This window comes from Phoenix dactylifera, chromosome 1 (genome assembly GCF_051530095.1).
Source record: "Phoenix dactylifera cultivar Ajwa chromosome 1, Ajwa_hap1_PhDact_Kaust_v1.1, whole genome shotgun sequence".
NCBI lineage: Eukaryota > Viridiplantae > Streptophyta > Magnoliopsida > Arecales > Arecaceae > Phoenix > Phoenix dactylifera.
The window spans coordinates 40,276,094-40,286,815 of record NC_143190.1 but is presented as its reverse complement, the minus strand read 5'-3'; the positions used below and the strand labels follow the sequence as shown (position 1 = coordinate 40,286,815).

The following is a 10,722-nucleotide window of genomic DNA, read 5'->3' as shown; positions in this document are numbered from 1 at the left end:
GTAATGAAGAATATATAGATGTTATAGATTTAATAATGATAATTATATCAAAATTAAATAGAGAATAGCATCACCAAAATGATTACCTAATATTCCAATTTGACCGAGTCGTGATTTTAGAAAAAAACGACAATGTGGCTCAATCCTTTTTTGACTTGTCAATCTAACTAAATCATAAAAGATTTAGCAAGTTACAACTGAGATTTGATGTTTTTTGAAATAAAATTTTTAATTGTATATCCTTCTAAATATAAGAAATTGCATGAATACCCTCGTAAAATTGCTATTTGCATAAATACTTTTGCAACTTTTTTTGCATATCTACCCATATGGATATTTCAGTCATTTTAATTTTGAACTATTTATTGATGGCACGGATACATATGCCCCCCAAAAAAATAATATACATGCAAATAGTAATTTTATGAAGATATTCATGTAATTTTATATATTTAGAAGGGTATAATGTAAAAAAAATTCTATCTTAATCTAAAAATTAATATGAAGTTGTGTCCTATGTAATTCTGAAGTAGTACAGAGGACTACTTTTCTTTTTAGTTTAAAAACATCTTCTTATGTTGTGGATGCTATCTGCTTAATTAATCATTATATTCACGAAGTTTTCATGCTTATACATTATGCTTCTTTTTTACTTTTTACATGCTGTCTCGTGGGTCTATTGATCAACATTTTATAATTGTAAACTGGGCAATGTCGTACTGGTCGTATCCCTCCTCCATGAGGTGTAGTTTCCAGATTCAAGCCTTGTGAGGTGAATCTCTAAGACCCGGATACGAAGGTTACATCATCCGGGCCTTCTCTCTCTCTCTCTCTCTGAAGGAATTCAATATTTTTTAAGTATAGCATCGAATATTGGATATGTACCTACGTCAATCATTGAAGCCTTCTTTGGTCCTCCTTAAACAAGTATTTAAAGTATAACAGCTTGCATTCAAAGGCAAAAATATTTCATCCATTTATATATTATTATTTACAAGTTTGTGGTACCATAGAATCCAAGGTAATACTAGGTTTTGTGCGCATGCCAATTGGGCTAGAGGTGCAAATGGGTCATGTTGACTCGTGACCCGACTCGATTAAACCTAATCCGACATATTTTAAAGGATTCATAGGGCCGGGTTAGGTTATAAAATTAGATTCGTTTTATTTTCGAGGCCGAGTCTGAAATTTCTTAATTCTAGCCCGACCCAATCTATTTAAAATTTGTGTAATACTAGATTTTCATGTGCACAAGGCATATGCACATGTTAGTGTAATTTTATCTGCAACTTCTTTTAGGTCCAAAAATTCAATGATGCCTATGCTCTTGTGTACTTTTCAATTAATTAGAAAACCTTTTCATGTTTTTGTTGCAAAATTTTAATCCATTTAAATTATGTAACAACAATTGGAGTATAAGTACTTTGATCAATTTTCTCATAGTTGTCTTGGTTATTTTTGAAGTTCCCACGTTAGGTATACCAATTACCTCCTCCAAAGAAAGTAAAGGAATTAATGGAACTGGAATTTAATTTATTTGACATGTTTACAATTGAAAGTGCCACTAATAATTTATCAGTTAACAATAAACTTGGAGAGGGTGGGTTTGGCCCTGTTTATAAGGTAATCATCTACTTGTATGACATTTTCTTTCTTCATTATACATTTAGTTAACATATTTTTCTTTGTAAATTAAATCTTTAAGATAGCAAATTTCAGGGTCAGTTGGAAGATGGACAAGAGATTGCAGTTAAGAGATTGTCCACGGATTCTGTGCAGGGTCTGACAGAGTTCAAAAATAAACTTATGTTAATTGCTAAAGTGCAGCACAAAATCTCGTTCGGATTCTCGGTTGGATGCAAAATAAGACACAGTAATACCATATCTAAAAAGGTGAGAGATGACATGGCCATCAATCGCCGCGTAACAAAATTAATGTTGATTCTCAAAAAAATAGCTCTAAATTGATACTGGACCTTATCTGTAGTAATACCATGCTAACCAAAATCTTGATGGGATTAAATTTGATAACCTCAGTTGCGGTAATATTCTGAATTAGCATGTATTCTACAACAAACAACAGTAGTTAACAACATCCAAGCTCCTTCTTTTAGGAATTCTACACAAATTTTTGACTTCGTAGAAGCCATCAAAAAATTCGTCCATCAATAAAATTGAGAAGACTATGAAGGAAAATAAATAGAATCAAAATTATATTTGCATAATCAAATAAATTTGAAAACTAAATGGGACATTATGACCTCGCAAGTCAATACCCCACTAGTGGTTTCATTCGCCCTACCAGTAGAGTAAAATTAAATCAGCTGCCTCCATCAAATAAGCTCCCTATGGTTTGTAGAAAAAAAAATATCCACAACCCAAGTCAAGATTGCACCAAAATATAAAACCTATCTCCTTATCTTGTGGCACAAAACCTGCTCTCTCCAAAATTCTCTTCCAAAAGGATGATATTTTATCAATTATAAGGACTAAGGTACCTCTTGCAACATGATATCTTGTCTTAGTTTGTGACAATTGCTTTCTTTCAGGATTAAAAGATTCTATTCCAAAACACAGCACTTGGCAAAGAGGGAAAATGCTTTTCTCTATTGTTTCTAAACCCTAACCCTCTCTCAAAATGATGTCGAATAGAAACTTCCTAGAAATTGAGCAATATGTTGGGTCATTCCCCCCTTCCCCTTTGGGAGCACTGCATTCTCGGGGGCAAATCTCTCTTGGACAACAACCATGGCATGGTAGTAGCTATCTCTTCTTCTTCTTATTCATGACCGATAAATAGTATAGAGCACCATTTCATTTCTGAATTCGAATTCGAGAAGGAGAAGATTGATTGCTGCTTTTTTGCGATATATGACTATTAGAAGGTTCTGTTTGGTTTCTGAATCTGAGTCGGAGAAGTCCACTTGCCCTAAAACTTCCATCAGATTTTGTTGTGAACTGATGGGATAAGGTGAAGAGAAAAAAGTTAACTAAAAATCTGCGAGCGGTGATGGCTTTAGGCTTCAGCTTCTTCTCCAGCGGCCAAGAACAACCCCTTTTCAACCCAATTGGATAGACAAATGAGAAAAAGAGATAGGAGGATGATATGAATGGTATTTGGTTATGTGATGGCCATAGTCCGAACACATACCAACTCGCATCTATCGACAGCAAATAACTTCTAACTTATATGGAATAGATTGGTATTAGCGGGTGCTTGTGTTAATTGTATTACCTCTTGCTATTTCGGCAAGGGGTTAGGGGTTTGCTTTTCGTGAAGTCAAACTAAAAAGGTGGAATAGGTATTGGATAAAAAGGATAGGGATAATCCCTTTCTAGGATTAAGAAAAAAAATTCCGACCTATTATTTATTAGAATAATATTAATATTCAAATCAGCGGTATAGGAGGTAGAATAATGATTTAAGAGCTATTTTCAAATTTATGTTTGCTAATGAAGTCTAACCCATAATTTTTAGAATTGTATTAATATTTACATGAGGGGTTAATAGAGAGTGGAATAATGGTATAAAAGAGCTATTTTCAATCAAACAATGTTTGCTAATGAATTGCAGTCCTTACGCTGTGGCTGTCCCAAGTTTGTACTATATCCCACTTCATGTTGGTTGAACGTTATTCTAGCAAGGGGCACAGTGAGTGGAATAATGGTTTAAGTTTTATTTTCAAACTTCATGTTTGCTAATAATTTTCCCATTAACTCTGATCTAACATGTCTTTTGATGAGAAATAGCTGCGCTTTTCCATCTCTCTGCCGTCTTATCTTCCACCTTCACCTTCATCTTCTTCTTCTTCTTGGATGTAATCCATTCTGACAACACACTCCACATACATGGTTATATATCTGCATAACAACTTGTTTTCATTTTCCTTCTCAACACACTCTATAGAGATACTGCAAGAGGCTTGCAGTCTCCTTACAAAACTTGCAGCTTAGAGACACCGGCATGTCCCTCGACCTTTGAATAGTTCTTCCACGACATCCTCCTTGCCTATGCCTGCGCTGGCGCTGTGTACATTGCCCACCATACGTTCGACGAGATGTCCAACCCAAAAGTAGCATCCATTCGCCATCCTTACTAATCAAACTGCATGCTGATCAGTCTCTCAGCAAGGTGTTAGGGGGAAAGTAATAATCTTTTGCTTATGAGCAGCTGTATTGCAGGTCGCCAGGTTTTGCTCATGTTGCTCTCCTGTCACCCTTCTGAATATAAGTCAGAGAAAATGTTCGTGCTTCTTTTGCGTGTCGCAGTCAGGCCGATGTCCGGTCACAACTCTTATCTTCACGGTTTGCATTATTCCTGCAAAAATTTGGTCTTCTGATGTTGATGAGGACGATGTCATGTAGAGACTCTTATATTGGGCCAGAAGATTGCTTTTGGTCACACAATTGATAGACTATTTACAACTACATGGAAGCATTCAAATGATCACAGAAACAGGTAATCAGGAAAGAAAATAATAGTTCCTTGCAATGGATGAGTTGGTTTCAGCATCTGCCGCAGCATGAAGATGTTTATGAATCAATATATTTTGATGATCTGTTCGCAATGCCCCCCAAAGGACCTTATTTAGTAAGCATAATGAAGAGGCTATGATTCTGTACCCAATTCTCAGAGTCCAAAATTTCATAGACATTTCATATTTGAAGATGCATGTACATAATATATAATGGAGGATGGTAAAACCTGAAATAATATATAATGAAGATGTCGTCACAAGATTGATCAAACTAATTTACATACTTACAGATAAGTGTAAAGGATTGACAGTCACCAAAGGCGTGAAAGAACTACACTAATTAAATTTCAAAGTTCGTTGAACTTTCGGAGTTACATTGCGGCAGCCAATGCAGAGCCTCAAACATGCCCTAAGGATGCCAAGGACCATTCATCTGGAGCAGATTAGTAGTGTCGGATATAGTAAGCTGGGTAAACACTTAATCGATAAGATCAGACATGGTTGCCCTCTCCATCTCAGCAGATCTGATGAGCTTGTGGATTCTTAGTGATTCCTGGAGATTCAACGGAAATGATGTAAGTTTATTCTACTCAATCAACTCAGCTCTACAAAGCTTTGGAGCCTGAATAGATATGGATAATTGGAATTAAAGGAAGCTCGGTTCTGCTTGGCTTTAATTTTTGTACGATTTTTCAGTAATGTTGTAGTCAAGCAATAGAGAAAACAGCAGAAAATAAAAAGGAAAACAACGGGCTTTGGGTCAGCTTCCTTGTGGACAGGACGTGGTCAGGTGCACTGCAAGTGGATACTAAACTAAGCTTGATTTCCTTCCACCTCGAGATGCAGACAACGAGTTTAGTACGTGAGAAAAGTATGAAAGAATATTCAAATCATATCGTATTCTTCTGAAGCGTTTGTCCAACCCCAGGCCCCATGCATGGCAGCGACGTCAGACTAGCTGTGGCATTACTCTCAGGGCAAAGCATATCTATAGAAATGCCAATGGAGCTGTAGACTCTCAGATTTTCTTTTGTGGCAAATCACATGAGGAAGAGCTATCTTGGACGTTTCGTGATTTGTAATTATGTTCTCTATAATCATCTCGAATATCTCTAACTTGTGGCTTCTAATTGCCCTCAAGAAGATCCTAGTAATACACATACCAAATAATTCAAATTGTGGCTTGCCCATGTTTGCACAAAATATATGGCTGGTTCGTCGCTATGATAGATCTTTTGCTTGTGCTCTCTGAGGCTGCAAAACTTCCTGTTCAATGATAGCTAGGTGTGAAATATCATGCTCGAGATCTGGAACATGACATGGCCGTGCTACCAACGGCTCATGTAAAGCAGTTCTTGTCCTAGATTGAAATTAAGGTCATGATCTGATGGTTCATGATTATGCTTTTGTGGAAATGCCATTATCGAACTCCCTTTCCGTATGTCGTCTCCTCATTATAATTCCATGTGTAAGTACTTTGCAGAAATTGATAGCCCGCCCTTTGGTAGACGGGATTACAACTTTTAATCGTGTTGACTGGGACTGGGACTTTAACACCCGGTCCAGGCTTCGATATCACCCATGATACATTCTCCTATACGACCTTGCTGTTCACCAAACTGCACACCGTATCTATTGCTCCCTCTCCCTGCTCTTCACCTTCTGAACTTACCCAATACCAAACCTCCATATAAAAGCCCTCAGGTCTCATTTAAATTCCAGTAGCTGGGTCTACGTCAAAACAGCAAAGATTTGAAAGAACATCAAACTATTCTAATATCCAAAGTAATAGTTACGAAGGAAACAATTGTTGTTATTTACCCAGCTCCACGGCAGGCTAGAATTTTTCTTGGAACAGTAATAGTAATCATTTTAATGGGTAATAATTCATTAATTACTATATAAATATAACAATGTTCTTCATTTTTTTGGTAAAACAATGTTACCCATTGAAGACACTACTAGGGACATTAAAAAAATATTTTTATAGCTGGTATCGAGTTTGAAGTTTAGAGATATTACTTTACCTAGCTGGTACATGACAGAAGCGGCCAAGGAATGGTTGTTATTTACATTCTTTGTTGTTATAAATATGCTAAGAAAGGCCTCCAAAAACCATTATAACTGCAGTTATTTTACACTTCGGGCCAAGTATATTGTTGAAACAGTCTGGTCGCTTCGCCCTGGTCTTCAGCCAGGACATTAACTAATAGGACCTCGAACTTACCATATTACTGTCGTCCAAGCCCATTTTACTGTGAGCTCGATCTGCCCACCAGTCCCGGATCCCATCACAGCTTGAATAGGTCCAACAAGTTTGAGCCGGGACAGCCGTCACTACTTTGACTGGTCCGAGCTGTGCTGGGTCTGAGTTCCACAAAAGCGACCTCATACTCTTATCTGTCTCTCTCCCTCTCTTTCCATACACTATTCCATTTATTGGAATTGTCACCATTGTTAATGAATGTTAAATTTATTGTCTGGAATTGACATACATTTACCCGTTAGTCCTTGAAAATGCTCGAGTCATCAAGGTTGCAAATGATCAAGTGGCTTATGAGCAGCTTCGAATCAGCTCAATTGAGACGAGCTTCGGCTCGTTGGAAAATAAAATGAGTCCACACAATTTTTGGAGCCTGAATAAATATGGATAATTGGAATTAAAAGAACCTCCGTTTTGCTTGGCTTTAATTTTTGTATGCTTTTTCAGTAATGTTAAAGTCAAACAATAGGGAAAACAAAAGAAAATAAAAATGAAAACGACGGGCTTTGGGTCAGCTTCCATGGGGACAGGATGTGGTCAGGTGTACTGCAAGTGCATGCTAAACTAAGCTTGATTTCCTTCTACCTCGGGCTGCAGACAACGAGTTTAGCATGTGAGAAAAGTATGAGAAAATATTCAAATCATATCATATTCTTAGGAAGCGTTTGTCCAACCCCAGGCCCCATGCATGGCAGCGACGTCAAATATGCTTGACAAGTCGTGGTATTACTCTCAGGACAAGGCATTAAGAAAGATCAATAGAGATGTAGACAGGGTGATTTTTTTGTAAGATCACGTGAGAAGGTACTGTCTCAGACATTTTGTGACTTGTTGTATTTAGACTTTTTTAAATGTATTCAAACTAGAATTGTATGAATCATCTGGCATAAAAAAAAAAGAAACCTTTATAATCCAAACGTGGAATGAAAACATTTGGATTGAATGAAATATCAAACAATGGCATCCTCTTGTCTCCTCCACCACCACCTCCTTCGGCCACTCCTCCTCCAAATTATACTGCTAAGATTGAATTTCGTACCAGATATAGTCATTATGAATTCTTAGTTATTCCTTTCGGACTAACCAATGCACCAGCTGCCTTTATAGAACTGATGAATAGGGTCTTTAAGCAGTTTTGGATTAGTTTGTCATTATTTTCATAGACGACATACTAGTCTATTCTAAAAGCAAGGAAGAATATGAAGATCACTTGAGAGTCGAATATCAAAAACTTGTTGGTTTGTCGGAGCCATTGGAGATACCGAAATGCAAAATGGCAACATATCACTATGGATTTTGCATTGGGCTTCCGAGGACAACTAAAAAAAATGATGCAGTGTAGGTGATTGTTGATCGCCTCACAAAGTCAACTCACTTTTTACTCTTCAGGGTTGGCACTCCACTGGATAAACTGGCACGAATGTATATATAGAAATTGTGTGCCTACACGGCATGCCAATAAGCATAATATCTGATCGGGACCCACGTTTTGTATGTAGATTCTAGAGGAGTTCTTAAAATGCCATGGGAATTGAATTGAAGATCAACACTGCTTTTCACTCTCAGAGTGATGGCCAGTCAGACAGAATGATTCAAAACATTGGAAGATATGTTGAGGGCATGCACGGTTGATCTTGGAGGATGCTAAGATGATGATATAGCTTTAGTGGAATTTGCTTATAATAATAGCAATCATTCTAGCATCAACATGGCAACTTATGAAGCCCTTTATGGAAGGAAGTGCAAATCTCTACTGCACTCGGATGATGTTGGTGAAAAGAAGTTATTGGGTCATGAGTTAGTCCAAAGTGTCAGCGAGAATTTTATTGATCAAGGAAAGACTCAAGGTAGCTCAAGATAGGCAAAAGATTTGGGCAGATAAGAAAAGAAGATAAATGAAATTTCAAGTAAGTGACTTTGTTTTCTTAAAGGTTTTACCCTCAAAGGGTGTCATAAGATTTGGGAGACGTGGTAAGTTGAGTCCTCGCTACATCGGGCCCTTTGAGATTCTCGATACAGTAGGAGAGGTTGCCTATAGATTAGTCCTGCCGCCTGAACTCTCCAGTGTACACAACATCTTCCATGTCTCTCTACTGAGAAAATATATTCTTAATCCGAGTCATGTGGTGGAGCATGAGCAATTGCAAGTTGACAAAAATTTGACTTACAAAGAGGTTCCCATACATATTATTGATCGCAAGGAGCAAGATTTGAGGCAGCGCACTATTCCCTATGTGAAGATTTAGTGGAGCAATCATTCGGAAAGGGAGGCTACTAGGGAGCTTGAAGAAGAGATGAAAGCCAAATATCCGCAGCTTTTCAAAACTTCAGGTATGTTAATTTCAAGGACAAATTTTTTTTAAGGGGGAAGAATGTGAGGGCTTGATCCACTGACCACCTTGCACTTGAATTGGGCCTGTGGGCCAGGCCAGCCCTTCATGTGTCCCGCGCGTGACGAATTGGGTGAGGAGAACTCTGACTGGGAGTCTCCTTCCTCTCCGATTCCGATTGCGATCGCGATTAGAATAACTGAGTCCCAAGCCTAATCGAACATCGAAAGCTCGAATCTTTGCCTATTTAAGATTCCCCATCCTCTTTTTTTGAGATTCATCAAAGAATAGGGATTGTTTGCTCTCGATCTCAAGCTTTCTTCATAAGAGTCTTCCCCCATTTTCTGCTCGAAAGGTCGCCGAAGAGCCTCGCCGAACTTAGGTACGGGCTCTCCATCCTCTCCTCCTCCTTTCTTTGTGTTTTGGGCTTTGGGTTCTACGATTTTGAGCCGACAATCGCTAGAGTCGCTTCCAAAATAGAGCACCCTTGTTTCGGTTTCTTCCACCCAGCTTTGGCACCGCTGGCCGCCGGATTTGGTCGGAGATTGCAGCCACCGGAGGTCGCCATTGGGTGGGCATCTGGGTCATCGCGACTGCTACATTTTGCTGTAGCCGGCGAGGGGGAAGGAAGCAAAGGGAGACGTGAAGAAGGATTCTTCCCTCTTCTCTATTTTTTTCTTTTCTCTCTCTACTTTCTCTCTTCTTCTCCACTTTCTCTCTCTAAAATATCCAAAAAACTCAGAGTTGGATTATGTCGACCTCATCTATGAATCTGAGTTGATATCTAAAAAGAGAATCTAAATTGCCCTAGTGCCCAGGCCGCCTACTAGATCGATCGCTTAGCCTTATCAAGTGTCAATGAAACCCACTGATGATGAACTATGTTAAACGACCTTGGCCCTGATCTAGTCCATATCCTATGATTTATTGATCGAATCGCTTAGGCTTGATCCACCCGAAACGTCGAATGCTCATTCCTTTTTCTTATTATTTTAATTCAATTAAAATTGTCGAACAAAAATTAATTTTACTTTTAATATTTTTATAGGGTTAACTAAATTGCCTAGTAAAGTTTGATGATCTAAGACGCAAGAGGTAAGTAGATCTTGCACTCCTTATTATCTTTTAAATGATCATATCTTCCGTGCATATAATTTGTTTGTTGAAATATCATACTTTTTTTATAATTATGGCTCAACATATGTGTTATGAAAATCATACTTTATTATGAAAAATAGTTTTATGGATGATTTGATAAAAATAGCTTTGTTATGAATATGATTCTGATCATGCCATTTAGTATTTTTTATCTATATATGTATATATTTGAAAGAAAACGATATAAGTTTTCTAAAGGCTTTCAGATTGCTATGATCGCTCCTAAAAATGGGGGTCAATCGACATCCTGGAGCTAGCATCCAATGAAAACGGCCCTTTGCCAATGGGTTAAAGATGTGTCGCTCATATACCTCTATTTTTCTTTTTTCTCTCTCAAGACAAACAGGATTGATAAGAATGAAAGATGGTCCAAGCTTGGAGTTCACGTTAGCAAGCTTGACAATATATATAGCAAAATAAAACTTTAGTTCTTCAGTTGATTATGAATTTGTAGTTAGTGATTTTCTGAATAGTAAGAATTATAAGTTTGATA

The 10,722-nt window shown here is 37.7% G+C and overlaps 1 long non-coding RNA gene across 1 annotated transcript; it reads left to right on the top strand.

The window, feature by feature from the left end:
• The first annotated feature begins 2,407 nt into the window (after positions 1 to 2,407).
• On the top strand, positions 2,408 to 4,428 carry LOC149768656 (uncharacterized). Its single transcript, XR_016398484.1, has 2 exons — positions 2,408 to 2,756; positions 4,183 to 4,428. It is a non-coding gene; the product is annotated as an uncharacterized LOC149768656 (long non-coding RNA).
• Positions 4,429 to 10,722: the final 6,294 nt, after the last annotated feature.